This window comes from Bos taurus, chromosome 15 (assembly GCF_002263795.3).
Source record: "Bos taurus isolate L1 Dominette 01449 registration number 42190680 breed Hereford chromosome 15, ARS-UCD2.0, whole genome shotgun sequence".
In the NCBI taxonomy this organism is placed as follows: Eukaryota; Metazoa; Chordata; class Mammalia; order Artiodactyla; family Bovidae; genus Bos; species Bos taurus.
The window spans coordinates 27,312,072-27,326,634 of NC_037342.1; positions in this window are offsets into that span (position 1 = coordinate 27,312,072).

A 14,563-nucleotide genomic window follows, 5' to 3' on the forward strand; every position below is an offset into this window, starting at 1 on the left:
ATCAGACTTATCTGCTTGATTCAAAATAGAGTGTAGCTAGAGGGATGCGGTCAGACAACAGGCAGAACTTTTCAAGCCCAAGAAGGGTTGGCAGGAATACAGGACTCCCCTTTTCCACAGGATCTTCTAAACCAAAAACATTCAAGCAGGATGGTGGCCTCAGTCAGGGGTATAGACTCAATAACCCCTCAGTGACCTGTGTCTCTGCTATTCAGAGGACAGGCATTTATATCCTGAGAGGGGGAAGAGTATTTCGTCTCCTTCCCCAGAGGCACTGAGGTCAAGGAGACAGCATTTCCCCAAAAGTTATCCCACCCCCATCTCACAGAAGAGGCCAAGTTTAACAGGAGGGGTGGTCATCAAAAAAGTAGCGGGCTGGCTTCCCTGGTGGCTCAGTGGTAAATAATCTGCCAGCCAACGCAGGAGACATGGGTTCCATCCCTGGTCCGGGAAGATCCCACATGCTGTAGAGCAACTAATCCCGTGCACCACAGCTATTGAGCCTGTGATCTAGAGCCCGGGAACCGCAACAACTGAAGCCTGGAGTCCTTGCTCTACAACAAGAAAAGCCACCCTAGTGAGCAGCCCAAGCACCACAATTACAGAGTAGCCCCACTCGCTGCAACTAGAGAAAATCCCCCACAGCAACGAAGACAGCACAGCCAAAATACCAAATAAATACAATTATATATAAAAAAGTAAGGGGCCAATCAATCTTAGCCCCCCAATCTCCCTGACTCAGGTGTCCCCAGCCCTGCTGTGTTCCTGAGACCCGGCCCTCCCTACCCAATGGCCAGCCTCCCCCAGGCCTCCCTGAAAGAGGCCAGGATGTATTCTCAACAGCATCCAGAAACTGACATGAACACACAGGTGTGCACACACGCAAACATGCACACACATACACACCAGTTCCAGATACAAAGCTGGGGGCCCCCAACCCAGTCACACCCTCGCGGAGAGCATGAGCTGAGGCTACCCCACCTCCCTCCACAAAGCTCCAACTCAGCAAAGCGCCCTCAGCACCCCATGTCTGGAGAAGGAGAGAAGCCTTTTTTTAATTTGTCTCTGTCCCCCGCCCCCGTCAGGATATTAGACAGCTAAACAGCCCGGCGCCTGTTTCCTTCAGATAACCAGTTCCTGACGAGCCCCCTAATTGTCCCCAGAATCTCAGCGCCAGTGTATAGAGTAGGTCATTTAACCAACAGTACACACAACTAAATAAAAATCCATTTTCCAAGAGAAAATTCTATTCTTATCAGAGTTTTGCAAGAGGGTTGCAAGCGGCCCATGTTAATTGAAGCTTTGATGTTTGTAGGAGGAGGCCTCTAATCAACGCCACAAAGGAGGCTGATTCACAGCAGTGGGCCCACGGCGAGGACCAGACTCCGGGGAGCCAGGGACGGGGCTGGGGAGAGGGTAGAGGGCTCAGGTCAGTCACCGGACACCACAGGGCCTAGGCAGTGCCCCAGGCCCAGGGCCAGCATGAAGACACCAGGAGGCAGGCGGCTGGGTCAGGAAGATCACTGCGGTTGGAGGTGAGCCGGGGCCCAGGGTCAGACAAGCCGGAGTCAGGAACCACCCTGGGATTATTCACCTGTGGCCTAGGGTAAATCACGCGACCCTTCTGAACCCCAGTTTCTCCTCTGTATGATCAGAACCCTCTTTACCTGCCCTGAAACCCATTTGATGACCATTAAATAAAAATAAAATCCAGAAAAGGAAGTTTCATCTTTGAGGATTCTGTCAGCCAGCTAACCACCACTTTTCAATCTAGAATAGGGGTCCCCAGCCTCTGAGCTCTGAGGTGGAGCTCATGTAATCATAATAACATGCACAATAAACGTAATACTCTTGAATCATCCTGAAACCATCCCCCCTTCCGTGGGAAAATTGTCTTCCATGAAGCTGTCCCTGGTACCTAAAAGGTTGGGGGCTGCTCATCTACAGAATACATAGTCACGCTATGCTCACTGCTGACTGCTCTGTATTTACTCCTTATCTCCCTAAATCTTCAAGGTGGGGACTCTTAACCTTTTTTTGCAGATAAGGAAACTGAGGCTCAGAGTAGCTAAGTGTCTTGCCCAAAACCTCACAGTAGAAAGTGGCAGAGCTGGGATTCAAACCTGCTGTCTTCATCTCCAGCAGATTTCTCTTATCTGAGCTGCTTCTCCTTAAATGAGGTGGGAGGACCCGTCCACTCTTCCCCTGTCTCCCCCACCCTCCCCCGCCACAACCCGCCAGCTGCCCTCTCCTCAACCTGGAAGTGATTAACATAAAGACATGCACATGCATCATTTCCCTTGCTCCTCACAGCAACCTCCAAAGTAGGCAGGAAGTACCTGGAAACAAGAAGAGGAGCCTTGCAGGAACGTGTGCGGGTTAACGAGGTAATATTCACAGGGAGTCAGCTTCGTGTGGACCACGGCAAGCTCGCAAGGACTGGCAGCTCCAGCACTGTGCTGGTGTGACGATGCTGGTGCTGACGCCAATTTTCATACCTAGTAACGCTGGTGGCTCCAGTGTAAACGATCAGCCTGCCAGTGCAGCAGACGTGGGTATGATCCCTGGGTCAGGAAGATCCCCTGGTGAAGGAAATGGCTACCCACTCCAGTGTTATCGCCTGGAGAATCCCATGGACCAAGGAGCCTGGCGGGCTACAGTCCGTGGGGTCACAAAAGAATTGGATATGACTTGTGACTAACAACAACCGAGAGTACCAGGTCCCTTCCACACAAGGTGCAGAGAGCAGTAGCAGCAGTTGTATCACCCCCGTTTTCTGCTTGCAGAAACTGAGTGCAGAGGATGTCAGGGAGTTTCCCGGGCCACATAGGCAGTGAGTGGCAGCAGTGAGATGGCTGGAATCTCAGATTTCAGCCACAAACCCAAGACCAGGCCGCTGTGGCCCTATTGTTCAGTGCCTTACAAGGCTGCTGCTAGTCAGGGTTGAGGAAGGAAGGGGGAGGAAGAAACCCAAACACAGGGCTGCCTGGATGCTATGGATGAAATCATGTCCCCCTACCAAGCCCCAGGCCCACTAGTGTGATGGTATTTGGAGGTGGGGGTCTTCAGGAGGTGAACAGGTGCAGATGAGGTCATGAGGGTGGGACTTTCTTGACAGAATTAATGCCCTTGTAAGAAACACCAAATCTGCAGGCACTCTGATTTTGGACTTCCAGTCTCCAGAACCATGAGAAATAAAGTCTGCTGTTGAAACCACCCCATCTATGGTATGTCAGCATCACAATTCATGCACACGACATGTGACAACTGGTCCTGGGGACTGGCTGAGCAGTCAGGGGTATGGATGGGACAGAAGAGAGGACTATCATCCTCAGGGGCCTCAGGGGCTGGAAGAGGGCAGAGGGCACACTAGAGACCTACAGTCATGTTCAGGCCCAAGCCACAGAGGCAGTGGTCCCTGGGAGGAGAGAGGGTGGGAGAGAAGGAGGAGGCAGGCTGGGGGGGCAACGAGGCGGAAGTGTCTTCAGAAGAAGGAGGAGGGGATTGGATGAATTTTCCAGGCCAGATTCAGTGAACGAGAGTTAACACTCATTCCTTCAACACCGTTTACCTAGGCCCTGCCAGCTGTACACCAGGGGCCGGGGCCTTAGAGATGAATAAGCATTGATGAGCGGCATCCACTCTAGTGGGAGCTGTGTTTAAAGCTGTAAGAGTTTAACAGAGGTCTCCCTGGCCCTCAGGAAGAGGAGGTCACTTTAAGCTGTCATTTCAAGGCTATGTAGGGATACACTAGGCAGGGAATCCAGAGATGAGAGGTTGACCAGGAACCTCCACACCCATGACATCATTTAATGATTTTACCTGCTGGGGTAGACCAACCATGAGAAAACCAAGACCCAGACAGCTCCTGTGACTTGTTCAAGATCATAGGGCTTGCAAGGAGCTAGACTGAGTCCCCAGTCCAGGTCTTTGGACCCTAAGTACAGAGTTCTTCTCTACTGAACCAAGGCTGTTAGGTATGGAATGCCATGTAACATGGCTAGTTTATAATCGGGAGTTAAAACCAGGTGTCCAGACATGGGCACTGGCCTGAGGCTTCCCTACAGGGCCCTGGGACCCTAAATCTCCAGCAGGCAGTCCTGTGCCCAGCTGTGTCTACAGAGTGTTGTGATCCCAAAAGGGAAGGGAGGGGGTGAGGTCAACCATCGTAGGGCGAGCTGAGTGATTCATACAAGGGTAGAGGCCTCTAGCTTCTGGCTGTCCAGTTGCTGGTGGAGGCTGGAGAAAGATGATGGAGATTCAGTGGACCAACTGCTCTGAGTCAAGGCCAAGGTGGGTGAGATGCCTCAGGACACATAAACCTCCTTATGCTTAACCAACTCAGCCGATCGATTTGCTTTGGTAGCAGTGAAACTTTTTGCTACGTGCTGATATGCTGAGAGATAAAGATTGCCCCAACCAGGGGCTTCCCTGATGGCTCAATGGTAAAGAATCCACCTGCGATACAGGAGACGCAGGTTCGATCCCCGGACTGAGAAGATCCCCTGGAGTAGAAAATGGCAACCCTCTCCAGTATTCTTGCCTGGAGAATTCCATGGACAGAGAAGCCTGGTGGGCTACAGTCCATGCGTTCACAAAGGGATAGACACAACTGAGCGATTAACACTTTCAAAGTGCTAAGTACTTAAGAAAAACCCTTATAAAAGCAATGGAGGGTTCACGACCTGGGTCGCCTGATTATGAGATCAGCTCCCAAGGAAGCCTGAGCAGCTCAAAGTCTCCGAACTGGCCTCCTGACCCTCTCTGTGCATCCCCTTCTGTTTCCTCCCTGAAGCCGAGCAGAAAACTCTGGCCGTGTCACTCCCCACTTTAAAATCCATCAGTGCTTCCCTCCTGCCCAGGGGATAACATCCCCAAGCTTTGCCCACAGATAAGACCCTTCCTCATCTCCTCCTTGACGCCTTTCCAGGAGCCTCCAGTTTGTAAGCCCTTCTCATAATCAATGCCCCTACCAGATAGTTCAACGTGTGCCCAACCTGATCCCCTGCATGCTGTTCCCTGACCCCACAACAGCCCACCACCACCACCACCCTTCTCCACCCATGCCTGATAGACTGTATTAAAGGCCACCACTCTAAAAAGGCAGAGTATGATGCGTGTGTGCTCAGTCACTTCAGTCGTGTCTGACTCTTTGTGACCCTATGGACTGTAGCCTGCCAGGCTCCTCTGTCCTAGGAGTTCTCCAGGCAAGAATACTGGAGTGGGTTGCCATGCCCTCCTCCAGGGGATCTTCCCAACCCAGGGATTGAACCCACATCTCTTATGTTTCCTGCACTGGCAGGCAGGTTCCTTACCACAAGCACCATCTGGGAAGCCCAGAGTATAATATTACCCCACTAAAGAGGAAGAATATATTTCTTTTCCCCTTGATCTTGGGTTCAGACGTATGACTTGCTTTGGCCAATGGAATGTTAAAGGGAATGACATGACTAAAGGCATGAAAAGTACTTGTACAATTGAGCTGACTCTCGTGTGCTTTTTCCATCACACCCAAGCTAGCCTGCTGGTCCCAGGAAGAAGATAAGAGACTCACGGAGCAGGACTGCCTGACCAGGTCCAGCCCAGATCAGCTGACTCTCAGCCAGTTCACAGAAGCATGAACTAAATAAGTGGTAATTGTTATATGCCATTGAGATATTATAGATGCTTGTTACACAGCAGATGGTAGTAACAGCTAATTGATACATTGTTTTAACCTGAATCATTTTCATCAGACCTCAGCTGAGGTAGATGTCATTTCTTCTCAGAAGTCTGACCTGAACCCCTCACCAATTTAAGGTCAGGTGCTCCCCCTCTACTCTTGCCTAGAAAATCCCATGGATGGAGGAGCCTGGTAGGCTGCAGTCCATGGGGTTGCTGTGAGTCGGACACGACTGAGCGACTTCACTTTCACTTTTCACTTTCACACACTGGAGAAGGAGATGGCAACTCACTCCAGTGTTCTTGCCTGGAGAATCCCAGGGACGGGGGAGCCTGTTGGGCTGCCATCTATGGGGTCGCACAGAGTTGGACACGACTGAAGTGACTTAGCAGCAGCAGCAGCAGCAGCTCCTGCTCTGGGCTCCCCTGGCACCTGGCATTTACCCTTTTTCCAGCACTTCAGCACAAACTGGGTGACCATTTCCATTTCACTTTCCTGTCTCTATTCCTGAAGTCAGAGACTGCATGCTATCCACAATTTCTGACACAGAGGAATTCAATGACTATTTGCTAAAAGAAAAGGAAAAAAAAAAAAAATGGAGCTGGCCTTTTCTGAGTAGTGGAAACACAAACTTTACACTTTTCTGCCCCGCCCACCATCATCATGGAAAAACTCATGTGAGTTCTCTGTTCCTCGGATGGCCACTTGCCCACAGGGATGTGCATACTCAAGCCCCACAGTTACTCAAACTACGTGTTTCTACCCCTCTATTCGCTTAGTGATGAAGCATTTTCTGAACCACTTTGTTCCATCTTTCTGCAATATCCTCCAGCAAATCAAGCATCCCCTTCTTGGGATGTTTTCAATCTGTTTTATGTTGATTTTAATTAAAGAATTCGAAACTGAACAAACAGTTCCTAGCAGGTGGCCATACAAGTGTGAAATAAGCAAACTGTTTTATCTGCCACAAACTCCACTAGTAAATTTCTTCAAATTAATCCAAGCCTCGGAGAGTCTGCTGATTCCAAGGAGAAAGTTAAGCAATCCCAGCCTCCAAATATTTGCTTTTGTTACAGCTCCTGGAGCCAACGATGAGTGGTGTCCACCTTACTCCATCCTCATCCACCTTGTCTCCCAGGCCCATCACTGGCACTCCATTGGCCCAACCCATCTACCAAGAACAAGGTTGGTGTGCCCACACCACTAGGTTCCACGGCCAGAGCTCCAGTGAGTGGTCAGATGCCCAGGGGAAAGCTCCAAGCCCTCTTTCTTCTGAGTACCAGCACCTCCCAAACAGCCACACCCCTGCCCACCCTCCCACTTGAGCTTGGTCCATCTTATCAAAGCTTGCCCACCCCCAGGAGGAACAGACTTGGGGGCTCAGGACAAGGCTTGCTTTCTTCCTCCTGGTATAGCCCAGGAATAAAAGGAGCCCAGGGAAAATTATATTACCCAGTGCTGACAAGGGCATAAATAGATGGGCCCTCCCCTTCACCACTGATGGAAGTGTAAATTCACCCAGGCTGTCTGCAGACCAGTTTGTTTTTGTGTATCAAAACCAAAATTTTAGGCTTTTTTTTTTTTTTACTTTTGGATCCAAAAATTCCACATGTAGGACTTTATAAAAAAAAAAAAAATCACCAACATGCCGTGGCAAATGCTTACCTCCAGAGCTTTTTATAACAGCAAAAACTGGCAGTAATTTGTTGTTCAACAATTAGAGATAGGTTAAACAAATGATGGTATGGCCATACAAAATAGTGCAAAATAATATTTAATAATATAGAAAATAATCTTGTGATTTTTGTGGGAAAAGCAGTTTACAAGGCAATATGTACAGCATGAATTCATTTTCCTCTTAGTTTTTATGTATATAGACATATATATGTTACACACACAGTATAAATATGTTGCATATATACTATTCCACATATGTAGTGTGTGTGTGTACACAAATACGAAAAAATGATGGAAGGATATAAACTAAAATGTTAACAATGTCTAAGTGTGCAGATAAGAGGCATCTCTCTCTCCTTTTTTTTAATCAGTACTGTTAATTTCCTAATTTGGAGAACCCTGGCTGTGGAGTCAGGAGACCTGGGTTGTGACCAGCAATGACACTAACGCAAATTTAGTGTCATGCCATCTCCTAGCTTAACCTTAAAGCAGACTCTAGTCATTAGTACCTAACTCACTGTGTCAAATTCCTAATCCACATACAATGTGAAAAAGAAACCTGGTCACAAGGCCGCACGGCTTCCGTCTTATAGTTTCACAGTCTGTCTGGCCCCACATCTGGGAGAGAAAGACGGGCAGGGGGCATAGAAGGTACAAGTCCAGCAGCACCGCATCATGTGTAACCTGGTTTCCTGGTCACACCAGCTTCAGGGCCAGCAGCATCTGCACTGAAGAGGCACTCACTCTGCGCCAGGCACTATCCTATTACACACCTAATGCAGAGGGACAGCACCAGCATGGTAACTTCCACTTCTGCCCCACTGCAAGTGCTAGACCACCCCGAGGAGACAGTGGTGTTTCTGACCACCCCCAAGAAATGTGTCACATGTGCTGAGTACAAAGTACTAGTCCAGTCGGCCACCCATGGGCATCCTCTTTGCCAGGTGGTGCCAACCTTTCCCCTAGATTCCTCCCCACTGACCAGTCCTTGGGACCGACACTGGTCCCCTCTGCACTCCAGGCTCTCAACCCAAGAGGGGCCACATCCGCAACACAGTTGACCAGCCAGGAAAGAAAAATCTCTGTATTAGTTGACACTAGCTGCTATGCAGATAAATAACTAAATCTTATGGACCAAACACAATAAAAGTGTATCTCTTGTTCACAGCACAGCCCAAAAGGGAGTTGGCTCCCTGCCAATTCGTAAACCCAGGCTCCTTCTATCTTGTGGTTCCACCCTCCTCTAGGACCCCAGGGTCTTCCCTGTTTTACAGCAAATGGAAGAAGAGAGCAAGGATTGACAAGGGAGGTCCTAAGGGGCCCTGGCTGGAAGTGGCCGCATTACCCCTGTTCATATCCCGTTGGTTAGGACTCAGCCATATGGTCACATCTAGTCACAGTTCAGTTCAGTCGCTCAGTTGTGTCTGATGACCCCATGGACTGCAGCACACCAGGCTTCTCTGTCCATCACCAACTCCTGGAGCTTACTCAAACTCATGTCCATCAAGTCAGTGATGCCATCCAACCATCTCATCCTCTGTCATCCCCTTCTCCTCTGGCCTTCAATCTTTCCCAGCATTAGGATCTTCTCCAATGAGTCAGTTCTTGGGATCAGGTGGCCAAAGTATTGGAGCTTCAGCTTCAGCATCAGTCCTTCCAATGAATATTCAGGACTGATTTCCTTTAGGATGGACTGGTTGGATCTCCTTGCTGTCCGAGGGACTCTCAGGAGTCTTCTCCAACACCACAGTTCATCAATTCTTTGGTGCTCAGCTTTCTTTATAGTCCAACTCTCACATTCAAGGGAGGATCACATCTAATCCAAGGGAGGCTGGGAAATGTAGTCCAGGCACCTGCAGCCCAGAGAAGCGTGGCTGTGGACTCTGGTAAGCAATAGGCAGTTCTGCCCCTCTTCTGTCCCCACTTTCTGAGAGACACTCTTGGGCGCTTCCCAGCAGTGCAGTCTCACATTTCAATGCCATGTGGAGTTTCTCAGAAGTGGCTCTTTCTCACCAGCCTCTTCATTCTTCCCTGGGGCCCAGACACATCCTGGGGGAAATGGGAGACCAAGGGTGCAACGTATCACTGAGGACACAGTGGGCCCTCCAACCCGCCTGCTGAGAAGAATTGAATAAAATGTCCCCCTCAGTCCCTCACATCCCAAATACTTAGAAATCGTAGGTCTCCAAGGACCACAAAATTGCCAGGAGCAATGACTTTGCTTTAGTCTTTCTTCTGGGCTTCCCAGGTAACACTAGTGGTAAAGAACCCACCTGCCAAGGCAGGAGACGTAAGAGATGCAGATTCAGTGCGTGGGTCGGGAAGATCCCCTGGAGGAAGGCATGGCAACCCACTCCAATATTCTTGCCTGGAGAACCCCATGGACAGAGGAGCCTGGTGGGCTATGGTCCACAGGGTCACAAAGAGTCGGACACAACTGAAGTGACTTAGCATGCACGCAGTTTTTCTTCCAGCCTTTCCTCTTCTCTTGGCTGTAGGACTTGTCCTTCCTGGTTTTCCTTCTGCTCCTCCAACCTCACCTCCTCTGCCTCCTGTCAGGGGTCCTTAGCCTCCTCCTTCAATGACAGTGTTTCACAGGCAGCAAGTTCCACCCTCTCTCCCTTCCTTCTCCTTTTCCAGCTCTTTTTCCCTGATAGAGTCACCCACACCCCCACCTCAGGCACTGCCTTTTCTCAAGCCCTCATCTGGCCTGGACCTCTCTCCTAAAATCTGGACCTGAATTTCTAACTACCTGCTTGTTACATGCACCTCCACGTTCCAACACAGCATATCCAAAGTTTGGCTCACCACCACCTTCCTGAAGTCTCCTGTCCTTCCTGTCTTGGTTAAGGAGTTCACCACAGACCCTTGCACCTGGGAGAATCCTGGGAGCCCCCCAGAGTGCAGCTCTGTCTGACCTCACAGCCAGGAGGCAACAAGCTCACCAGGTCTGTCTCCAGCTACCTCTATGTACCATTTTCTCAATACCTCAACCTGCACTTTGACCCAGAACACCCATGAGACTCCTGTCTGGTGTCTTCCCTACCAGCATTCTCCCTCTAACCCACCCCCCTCAGAGAGACCAAAGCACAAATTTCACCATGCCACTCCTTCCAAACATGCAAGATGTGGGGACCTCCAGGAAAGGCCAAACTCTAGTGAGGCAGGAGACGCAGTCACCATCTGGACACCCTCCCCACTTTCCACTCCGCTCACCCTGTCAGCTTCTCCTCCTCTAACTGCATCCTCCACCACACCCTCCCCGACGCCCACTATACCCAAGACCTTTTTAGTCCCGAGCCTCACATCTGCGCTTTCCTGGTGGCTTGATGGTAAAGCATCTCCCTGCCAATGCAGGAGTCACAAGTTTGATCCCTGGAGGGATCAAATTGGGTCAGGAAGATCCCTGGAGAAGGAAATGTCAACCCACTCCAGTATTCTTGCCTGGAAATTCCACAGACAGAGGAACCTGGCGGGCTATAGTCCATGGGATCACAGAGAGTCGGACACAACTGAGCACCTAAACAACGCACCCCTACATTCACACCTCCAGGACTTTGCATGTGGAACTGTTTCCTTTCCACCTGGAAAAATTCTAAATATCCCCCCAGACTCCCCAACTCACCCTAATCAAACAAGGCAAGTACTCCTAGCCCTGTGGTCCCCCCACACTGCTCTCTTCCTTGCAGCCACTGTCATCACTGCTTGTTACACTTGACCATTTCTGGTCTAATTCTACCACTGGACAGCGAGTTCCTGGGGGCCCAGCACAGGGGCCAGTGTTGGAAAGGGCACTTGAGGCTTTCGAAGGAAATGAGGTCCCCTCCTGAGGGCAGGACACTGCTAGGAGCTACACACAAACTGGGAGGTTTAGGGAAGCCTGGATTTCTGCCTGGACCCTGTTTCCCAGTGGGGCCTGGTGAGGCCTAGCTAACACCCCTCTCTGCTTCCCTGCCAAAGCCACCTTGGCCGTAACCTTGAAGGCACAAAGCCAGCAAGGACCCTCTCACAGCAGCAGACCCTGCGTGTTGATGAGCAGCCAAGGGGCAGGAGGGGCAGGTGGCCCACACCCTCCCCTCCTCCTCCCGGGGGAGACAGCAAGAAGGGATAGCAACGAACAAAAGAAATCCTTCCCCTTCATCTCCTGATCCCTGCCCTCTCTCAGAACTGCTCACTGGCATCTCGCAAAGATCACTGAACCAACAGTTTCCAGGACTACTGCTCCCATGTGTAGCTGCAGGCTGAGCTCGGAAGCCAGACCCACCATCCTCCATGAGGTTGCCAGGCTGCATTCCCAGCCCAGGGAGTCCAGACCCTGCACCCAGCCAGGGATGCAGGGCGGGGGTGCTCCTTTCCCAACCTGGGATCAGGGAGGCTTAAGGATCCACTGGGGTGACCCCACAAGTGCCACACAGGTACACAGCATCACCCCCACCTCCACACACCCACACTGGGTCCCAGGTATGGACACATATTACCTCATATATAGGCAGCAAGTACAGAGGCAGACACACACCTCTGCCTAGGATGGAATTCCAATCTCCCCACTCACCGGAGCAAAAGCCTTTCTGATTTTCAGTTTCTTTATCTAAAATATGTGAGTAATCATACCTCCCTTGCCTCAATAGTAAAAGATATTTAAGAAATGAAAGTTGGAACTTCCCTACTGGTCCAGTGGCTAAGACTCCACAGTCCCAAAGCAGGGGGCTTGCGTTCGATCCCTGGTCAGGGAACTAGTGCCCACACGCCGCAACTAAGAGTTCATGTGCTGCAACTAAAGATTCCACATGCTCCAAGACCCAAGGCAGCCAAATAAAATAAGTACATAAGTATTTTAAAAAGTAGATACATATATATGATAAAATCCTATTAAGCCATAAAAAGTGAAATATTGTCATTTGCAACAACATGAACAACAGACCTTGAGGCTATTATGCCAAATGAAATAAGTCAGATGGAGAAGTCAAAGATTGTATGAATTCACTCATATGTGGAATATATTAATAAAAAAACAAACAACAACAACAAAAAATAAAATAAATGGACCAATCAAACCATACATAAACAAACACACAAATACAGAGAACAGAGTAGCCGTTACCTAAGGGGAAATGGTAGAGAGGGTGAAATGGGTAACGAGGATCAACAGGGTGGTGATGGATGGAAACTAAACTTTGGTGGTGAACACACTGTTGTGTATATAGAAGTTGAAATATAATGTTGTACATATAAAACTAATATCTTGCTCTAAGTCAGTGTTACCTCAATAAATTTTTAAAATTTTAATTCAAATGATATAATAGAACATAAAATAAAAACCAAAAGTCCCACACAAGAGAAAATGGAATTGGCAAACAGAAACTCAGAATAATGCAATGTGAGAAGAACTCAACTTCCTTTTGCTGGCTTTGAAGACAGAGGAAAGGACCACAAAGCATGGAATGTGGGTGACCTCTAGGAGCTGGAAAATTCAAGGAAATAGATCCCATACAGAGCTGACAGAAAGGAATGTAGCCCTGTCAACACTTTGATTTTAGCCCAAAGAGACTTGTCAGATTCTGACCTACAGAACCATAAGATAATGAATGTTACCTGGGCTGCCAAGTTTGCAGTAATTTGTTAGAGCAGCCACAGAAAACTAATACAGTCACTCAGACTATGGGGCAAACAGGATCCCAACCCAAATTGGAATAAGTCGACAAGAACTGCTGACTTACAGGATGAGTGGTGTGAGAAAAAGAATGAAGTCAAGGATGACCTCAGGGGTTTTCCTGGGAGCTGCATTTAGGAAAGTAAGAAGACTGTGGGATGAGAGGGTTTGGGGGAGAAAATTAGAAGCTGAGTTTTGGACATGTCAAATTGGCAATGTTAAGTATTGAACTGGAGATATTGAGTAGGCAAGTGGATATAGGAAGCTGGAGGTCAAAGGTTAGAAATATAATGGGAACCATGGTCATGAAGAAGGTGTTTAAAGTCCAGAAACTGAATTAAATCACCCAGAAAGAAAGAGAAGTCCAAGGACTGAGTCTGAGTTTGGGGAGATGAGGAAGAATCATCAAAGAAGACAAGGAGGGGCACTGGAGGGCCAGATGAGGTTCACTGGAGCCTGAAATCCCTCTTCTTTAGAAAACAATCTCAAAATTCTGGAAGCGAAAAGCTGAAAGACAAGGTAAGTGATGAGTGACTTAGTGGACCCAAGAATGCTGAATCCCCAGCTAGCAAGTGGAGAAGCTGAGAATCAACACAATTTACACTGCAAAAACCTCAGGAACTGACACCATCAGATATCTTTGCAACCAGAAGTTGGGGGTAAGGGGTGGGGACACCTAATATAAGAAAGATTAGATGAATGCTGTTTTGAGAAGCACCTAGCTGTGAGGCCATCAGCACATTCATGTAAACCTGAAACTGCTTCCTAAACTCCAAATCTACTCAACAGGGATGACTGCCTATCACACAGGGTTATTTCAAGAGGAATCAATCAAATGGAAAGAATTGTTCACACTCAAGGTCACCACGTGCTCTGCTACCATTCTCTCTAGAACTCATTCCAACCAGGCTCTTGTCCCCGAGTCCAGGAAACAGCTCTCATCAAGGTCACCAATGATGTCTGCATTGCCAGGTCCAATGGTTAGTTCTCTGTGCTCATCTTACTCATCAGACTATTTGTCACAAGTGATCCACTCTCTCTTCCCTAAAACCTCTTCTTCACTTGCTTCAGGGCCACCACTCTCACCTAGCTGTCCTTCAACTTAACTGGGCACTCCTTCTCAGTCTCCTTTTCTGATTCTTCCCTCCCCACCCTATGCTGATATGCTCCTGCCCCATCCCCACCTGTGGCAAAAGACTGGAAGTTTATTCTCTGGAAACGGGGTAAAACACAATCTCTGGACTAGGGGTCAACCAGCACAATTGAGGGGATGAGCACCAGACCGTAAACAATGAAAATTACTTATTGTGTAATGTTAAATATAGGGTCCTGAGACTTCCAGTCCTGATCATCCATGTGGTTCCAGAATGCTGGCAACTTTTATCCTTCAGGCAGAAGTTTGGTAGAGACTCTCTGGGGACCAGCCAGAGGACAGACCTAAGACACTGACATCCCCCAACAAACAACCACTGAAGCTGACAAGCAATTTCCTCAAACTCAAAGCTTCTAATCAGCTCTTTGATTTTGCTACCGGAACCTGAACAGACAGTAAAGGATTATTAGATACTTGAAAG